At 43.7% G+C, this 7,891-nt stretch overlaps 1 long non-coding RNA gene across 1 annotated transcript; it reads right to left on the bottom strand.

Annotated features, from left to right (window-relative positions):
• Positions 1 to 1,053: 1,053 nt before the first annotated feature.
• On the bottom strand, positions 1,054 to 4,294 carry LOC110557907 (uncharacterized). The gene is made up of 3 exons (XR_002476975.2): positions 4,053 to 4,294; positions 2,277 to 2,451; positions 1,054 to 1,121 (listed from the first exon to the last, which is right to left on the bottom strand). It is a non-coding gene; the product is annotated as an uncharacterized LOC110557907 (long non-coding RNA).
• Positions 4,295 to 7,891: the final 3,597 nt, after the last annotated feature.

Consider the following 7,891-nt stretch of genomic DNA (forward strand, 5'->3'; position numbering starts at 1 on the left):
GAGAGTTCAGGACAACAGAGCTATACAGAGAAACCCTGTCTTGAAAAACAAAAACAAAAAGTATTATAATGATATCTCTTACTGCTTTCTTTATTTTTCCTCTCCCTTCTTAGTCATATTTTCTCCTTTTGTACTAAATCTCCCTTCTCCTTCTTTATCTCACTACTTCCTTTTTATTTCTTTCTTTCTAACCCTATTCTGCTATAATATGGTGTCCTGCTATTTCAGGAAAGTGAAGATGCAAGTTAACAAAATGTGCACAGGATATGGTAAGAAATCCCAGCAGGGAGAGCCTTCTATGTTTGCCACTTTCTATTAAAAAATGCTTCGTAGAGACTCCAGGCTGTTTGGGCAAACCCATAATCCCAGCATTCAGGATGCCAAGGCAGACAGATTTCTGAGTTTGAGGCCAGCCTGATCTACAGAGTGAGATCCAGGACAGCCAAGGCTACACAAAAAAAACCAAAAAATGCTTTGTGGAAACCCTAGTTTGTTGGTGCAAACTCAATCCCAGCCCTCTGAAGGCTAAGCAGGATGTTGCTGTGAATTCAAGGCCAGCCTAGACTACATAGTAAGTGCCATAACAGCCATAGGTGCAAGACCCTATCATCACCTCCCCCCAATACTTTAGAGCATCTATAAAGGTCAAGGCACCAGGGGAGGAAAAAAGATGCACAAGTATGCCCTGTGTCCTCTTCGTGTTTCAAATACAATGGGGGAGATCGCTTTGTGCCTTGAACAAGGAAGCATTTAGGCACATCCAGAGAGGTCTGTGGAATCAAACCCCTGGCTAATTTATGGCAGCAGTTTATTTGTTCGCCATTTGTTCCACACATGTTGACTGTGTGTCTGTCTGTGTCAGGTGCAGTGCTTGGAAGTGGGAGTCTGACAATGAAAAAAGCAAAATAGTTCCATGAAACTCACAGACTTTCAAGGGGTAAACATATATTCATATGTAGACATTTTTCCTTTTCTTTAATTGAAAATAGATTTATTTTTTATACAGTATGTTCTGTTGAAGTTTCCCCTTTCCCAGCTCCTTCCAGATCTTCACCACCTCCTTTCTCATCCAAGTCCACATTCTTTCCTTCTCTCTCTCTCATTAGAAAACAAACAGGCACCTGGAAATAAATAAACTTATATAAAATAGTAAAATAAAAACAAACAAAACAGAATAGGACAAACCAAGGGAACAGGAAAAGCAAACAAAAAGAACCAAAGAATGTACACACAGAAATCCCATTAAAACACAAAACTAGAAACCATAATAGACAAGAAAAAGACCTCTAAGCCCCCCCCCCCAAAAAAAAGCCTTCAAAATGCCATTGACCTCACTTTGTTTTGATCATCTATTGCTGGGCCTGGCCCTGACCTTAAGTTGTTTGTTTGTTTGATGTATCTAGTAAGACTCCATTGGGGAAAGCTAAGTTTTCCTTTGTAAGCAGTTATTAATTGGAGATAGCTTCTGAGTTAAGGATGGGTGTTTGTGTCCTCTTCCCCTCTCAGCTCTGGGATCCCATCTGGTTTAGACCCGTGCAGGCCTTGCGCATGCTGCCTCAGTCTCTTGAGTTCATATGTGCATCTGTTCTGCTGCAGCTAGAACAACTCGTTTTCTTGGTATCTTCTACTCCCCCCTCACTGGCTCTTAATAATATATATTTTTTAAAAGATGCAGGGTTCCAGAAGCTAATTTAAATTGTAAGGGGGCATGACCGGGAACTCTAAGACCTTAGTGATAGCAGGAGATGACATGCGGGAGAACAAAGCACATTTTCCAGGCAGCAGGAACAGAGTGGAACACAAAGCCTCGAGGCATTTCATTGGTACTTCAAGAAACTAAAGGCAGGCCTTGTCCTGAGCTCGGTGGAAGGAGAGAGATGATGGATTAGTTTCTTTTGCTGGGCAATGATAGAAAGGGAAGGTTTACTCTGGCTAATGGTTGCAGAGAGATTTCGATGAACCATAGTGAAGAAGAGGGCAACAGGAGTGTGTGGAGGAAGCACGGTGAGTTCCATGCCACCCTGGGCTAGTGAAAGGGTCTAGTTATGTCTCAAACCAAAGCAATCCAAGAAACAATAAAAAAAAAAAAAAACCCAATATCAGCCTAAATCGTGGCTGCATAGACTTTCTTGTGATAATGGTATGGAGGCCAATTTTTATGTCTATGTTGGCATAAAAGAACAAAATGGCATTTTAATTAGAATGAATTTTGTCCAGCTAAACTAAATTTTTGAGTGTTGAAGACTTTGTAATTTGCTTTCTAGGAACTTTCATACCATTGTTCATGTTTACTAAGTCTTGACGTCAACCAACTCAAGTGTCACTTGGCCTGCTCCTTACTCCACAGCCGCAGTTTTTTCAGGAACCGTCGTGCAGAGCCTTGCTCACTCTGTCCTCTTAGGCACTTCCTTTTTTTTAATCTACTTCCTCTAGTGCTCCCAGTGAGGTAGTCTGAAAGGAGGAAGTCACCGGGTACTAGTCAGAGGGGATGGGAAATACTGTAGGGTGAGGCAGCTTGAGTAGGAGGTCAGGGGTCCAAACTTCTTTTAATTTTGCCACAGCCTTTTCTCATTTTAGTCATCTTTGATTAGGAAAGAAGAAGCTGTAGGGAAATGCCCTTTCACTTCCTCTCTTGCCCCATTAGTAGGAATGATGAGCACAAGGCCCATGTAAACAGAAGTAAGTACCTCCCAGCCTGGCTTTCAAAATGGAGACAGCAGAGGAAACTACCGAGCACTTCACTGATGATGCCTAAGACTCTTGGAGGGAAGTTGTACTATACCACAAGGATGACACACCCAGCATCTTTGAAGAGAGCTACCTGAGGCCTTTCTGGACCTCATATATCTATTGGGAATAGATATATGAGGAAAGATTTACACATTTCTGAAGCAAATTCTTTATAAATTTTTAAAATCGTGTAGGTGTGACAGTACAAGCTTGTAATCACAGCATTCAGGATGCTTGTAAGTCTAATGCAGGAGAATCACAAATATGAAGGCATCCTGGAAAGCTTAATAACAACAACAACCCACCATTAACAAAAACCCCTGAAGTTATAATATGCATTCAGTTACAGTTTTTGTTTGTTTACCCCATTTTGGGTTCTTGGCACAAAGTTCCTAAAACCTTTAAACTTTCCTGATGACAGAACTCCATCTTGCTAGTCACAGATTCATTCAGTCAAGTTTTTGTAGTTACGGTATGAGACAAAGGAGACACGCTCATTTTCTTAGCCTTATGAAGACTTCAGAGTCCTCAGACAAGGAGCAGTGACGGTGTTTGCTGCCTTCATTGTGCCAGGCACAGGGCCAGATACCCAAGTACACTTACAATTCATCTTTATGACCATCCTGTGAGGGATGTTGTGAGTGTATGTCCTGGGTTGGGAAAGTTGTTCAATAAATAAACATTTCTCAGAACAAATGGTGTCTCCAGTTCTCATCAGCTGTCATATGGGGCTTGAACTCGACAGCAATCAGTGTCCTACCTGGGCTTAACTGTGTAAGGTGGGATTCTTGAACATGGCACTTGGAAGAGGAGTTCTATGACCAGAAAATCCTGACATTTTCTAGGACCAGGGTTAAGCAGGGTCTTAACCAGGGTCACCCAGTAAGTCTTCAGCTGACCTGGAAATGCAGTGTGTGATTTGATATATACAATGAAGTCTTTGAGGGGCTGGCATTTATTTCTAGCTACACCAAAATGGGGATGGGGCATTGGGCATGTTGATATGTAGCAGTGATAATGCCTGCATAGTAACTAGAAGTGACAGAACCCAGGAAGAGCCTGTCAGCGTGCCCTTGAAAGTGCTCTCTACTGTGCGAATGTTTGAATCTTTCTATAATAAATATATTAGAAAAATGGCCCATTTATCAATCCTGGATTTTTGCCTAGGAGTTCTGTCTCTGTAAACCAGCCTCTGGGGTCTGCTTGCCTGTGGATCCAAGAAGACCCACTGCCTCAGGGGCCAAGGGCTCCTTCTCTATAGGACTGCTGCAGCGAAACAGGCAGTTCCACGGTGGTTCCCCTTCTAAATAGGAAAAGCTTACCTTGTCTCATAACAAGAGAAGCAAAGCTCCCCTCGTAACTTCCTCTAGGTTTAGCAAGAGCCCTAGCACTCTCTGGGCCTAGTTGGCAGTTCCGAACCAATGCTCGAGCTTCAGCTGTCACCGCCTCTCCTCTCAGCTTCCCCCTTGCTCTTGAAGGCTTCCCTCCACTTACAGACTGGGTTCAGGGTCCTGGGTTCTGGGGCCATCCAATCCTGGAAGCACCTGGGATTCCTCTGAGACAAAGTCAGTGGTTAAGTGCCCTTCTCTATGGTTTTCGCCTTTTTAATAAATAACCAGGCACCTACAATCTGCTCCATCAAGCTGACTTCAGCCCATTTTTTTTTGTAAGAATTAGTGATGTCATACATGTTTTTCTTGATTCCAAGTATGTCTCGTCTCTTTTTATTACTCACCCTACTACCCACCCCCATTTTTCAGACAAAAGCTCTCTATGAAGCCTGGGCTGACCTGGAATCTACAATCCTCCTGCTTCAGTGTCCCGAGCACACCATACCTCATTTCACATATATTTCCTCGGGCTGGGCTAGCAAGAAAGCTTCCTTTTACATATGTATTATCAGGTCGCTGTGACAGATGACCACATATTGAGTGCCTCCTGTGTACACTTACCAACCCACGTGCTTCTGGGGGATCCAGACCACCGCCAACCCACAGCTTCCTCTGAGGTGCCCGTGGGGTGAACAGCCTCTTTGCAAATGAGGGAACTGAAGCTCAGAGAGAACATTTACCTGGGGAGTACAGCGCCCCTCCAGAAATCAGAGCGGGTTTACCATTAAGTGGCTTCACAGGCCAGGCGTGGGTCGTAGCATGGAGATGAAGGTTCTGAGCTCCGGAAAGTTGAAAGAATTATGTTGAAGGGAGGCTAGAATTAGAACTTAGGTCTACATTTTCTGACTTGGCCTAATTTAGCAAATGAAAAGCTTCTTATAGCTCGAGCCACCAGGGGAAAGTAGGAGTGTCTCACGCCCTTAGGAAATCTGTATGCCACCCTGGCTTCCATGGCAGTTTGTAAATATGGGGCAACCTGGGTTGCCCACCTGTCTGGAAAACTTAGCTACTTACTTTGCTCATTGCCTGTGGAGCCCTTGGGCAGGCCGGATGTAACTGGTGGTCCTTTGTGCAATGCTCAGCTATGGTGCAGGGATGCTCCCGGATGGGTGCAGCATCAGCAGGGACAGTTTAAACGTGGAAATGAGGAGCGGATAGTGGTGTACAGGGAGCCCATGGTGAGACAAGCCAGGGCTGCTGCACACAGGAGCCTCGTTATGGTTCCTTGTCTACACCACCCTGATTTGGTTTGATGGCCTTTGAGGAGGAATGGGAATGCAAAGGCCAGTTCCCTCCCTGACCTGATTTGCATTGCTTCCATGTAAATAGCCTGAGCTTGCTTCTCAGGGAGCTTTTGAATATCACCAAACAACCATGAAAGATCCTTCTGAGCCTGGCGTGGAGGAGCAAAAGCAGCACTCTGAAGGTGGAGGCAGGAGGACCATGAGTTTAAGGTCATCTTTGGTGACATAGAAAATGTGAGGCCAACCTGAGTTCCTGCCTTGACTTGGAAGCATAAATCAAATAAACCCTTTTTCCTCCAAGTTGCTTGTAGGGATATTTTACCACAGCCACAAAAGTGAAACTAGAACAGTTCGCTAAAACTGATCCTTCTCTAAGATGTGGGGATGCTGCTGTTGAGGGTAAACAGCCCTGTAAATTGTCCTAAGGACAAGTAGATCATATGTCCAAACGGCATCCTGGGTAAAGCTGGACTTTAACACTACCTGGATTCCCAATCCATAAAGGACAGGAAGTGACTTTTTAGTCTTGACCCTATCCCAAAGCAATCTGGATTGAATTGCTAAAGTCCCACACATGATATCATGTGAGACTGAATGAGTCAGATGAGTAAATGTATCAATACTACTTTTAGACTGTTGCTGTCTGACTTTCGTTGGATCCTGGGGGGTGGGGGAAGGGGAAAGTTCCTGACACGGGGGATGAGAATTCTCTCGAGGAAAAGAAGGATATTCTTCTTGTTAATCTCTTGGTTCCTATACAAGGGAGTCATGAATTTTATTCAGTCTGGGCCTGTCTGGAGTGTGGAAGGGGAGAGACTTACATTTATTAAAACTACACTGGTACACAAAATGTACACCAAGACAGTGGCCTCTCTTGAAGCACCGAGAACTTGAGGAAAAGGAAAATACTGCCTCTTTGGAGACCGAGGCAAAAGACTGCTGGAGAATTTCTGTGCCACCATGGTGGGAAAGGATATGAGAGACTGAGACTGGGGCTGGCTTGGACATTTACTAAAAGCTAGTACTTCTGACCTACCATTGCTGACTCTTTCTCTACAGATGCTGAAAATATGGTAAGATTGGACAGTTGTTGAGGGTGGATAGTGAAGGTAAGGGGTGAACCGGACATTGAAGAGTCCAGGCCCCCTGTTTCCCAGAAGTCTGCAAAACAAAGGCATCGGGACAAGAGAACTGGTGAGGTGAAGCAGAGATCAAGAGCACAGAGCAGCCTGCCACTATCAGTGTATAGACTGCACTGGCTTTGTGCACTTCCCTGCCTCCCAAAGCCAGTTCTGCTCCTTCCTGTCCAAATGACATGGACAGGGGATTTACTTGCAGCTCACAGGAAATCATACATCTTACCTCTGGCTCATTTCCTTTGGGTTCTCACTTGGGGAAGACAGCAGATGTCTGTGGGAAGGGTTCAAGCTCTCTTGCTCTCTGCATCATACACATTCAGAATGGCTTCTCTTTTGAACTCTGAACTGTGGTTGCTGTTATCCCCTCTCCTTCTGCTAACAGGAACCTAAGGTTGTCACTCCCCAGGGTCCTTCTACACAATGCCTGGTAAGAAGCAGAGACCCAAAATGTTCTGCAAAGAGATGGCGAGAGTCACGTGAAGACGGTCAGCACTAGGGAGGTGGAGTCAGGAGGATTAGTAGTTTACAGCCAACCTGAGAGCCACATAGCCGCTTCAAGACAGGCCTGAGTTACACAAGACTTTGTGTCAAAATAAAAGAAAATAAAACAAACATTATAGGGAGGTGGGGGACAAGGAGATCATCCCCAGCTTCTTTTATAGTCCCTAAGGTCCCAAATACCCATGGGCTTTGCCAAGATGATACAAATACTTCATTCCCACTTTTATCAGTTGTTTTCTGTTTGATTTTTTTTCAGGTTTTTAAAAATTGTGTGTATGTGTACTCAGGGTCACGTGGTTCCAATGTGGATGCAAGTGCACATGCGTGGCTATGTACATGGCACATATAGGTCAGAGTTCAGCTTTGGGTGTTCTTCAGAAAAAGATAAAATTATACTGTTCTTCTGTTCTCTTTTCTTTTCTTTTCTTTTCTTTTTTTTTTTTTTTTTTGGCCCTACTTCAAAGTCAGTTCATTTATATAACATTTTGGCTCTTCTTAGAAAGCTTTTGCCAGGCCTGTAATCTCAATATTGAGGCAGGAGTAGCAGGTTTGAGGCCAGCTTGATCCTCACAGTGAATTCTAGGCCAGTCTGCTCTACATGGAAAGACCCTTTATCTCAACAAAAGAAAACAATAACTATAATTATTAATAAGTATTTAAAAATGAAAAGTTTTCACTTATTTTTTAAAACTTGGTTTGAAGATTATTCCTGTGTATGGTCAGGGCAAGGGACCGAACATGGATTTTTCTAAGCATGTAACCAAGTGTCTCAGCCAGTCATTTAGTAACTTTTCTTTTCTGTCATCTAATACGCTGCTGAATTCTCACATGGTGTGAATCTATTATAAGACTGATTCTTTTTCAATGATCTGTGTCTGTTATTTCT

Source organism: Meriones unguiculatus, chromosome 2 (genome assembly GCF_030254825.1).
Source record: "Meriones unguiculatus strain TT.TT164.6M chromosome 2, Bangor_MerUng_6.1, whole genome shotgun sequence".
NCBI classification, from domain to species: Eukaryota; Metazoa; Chordata; class Mammalia; order Rodentia; family Muridae; genus Meriones; species Meriones unguiculatus.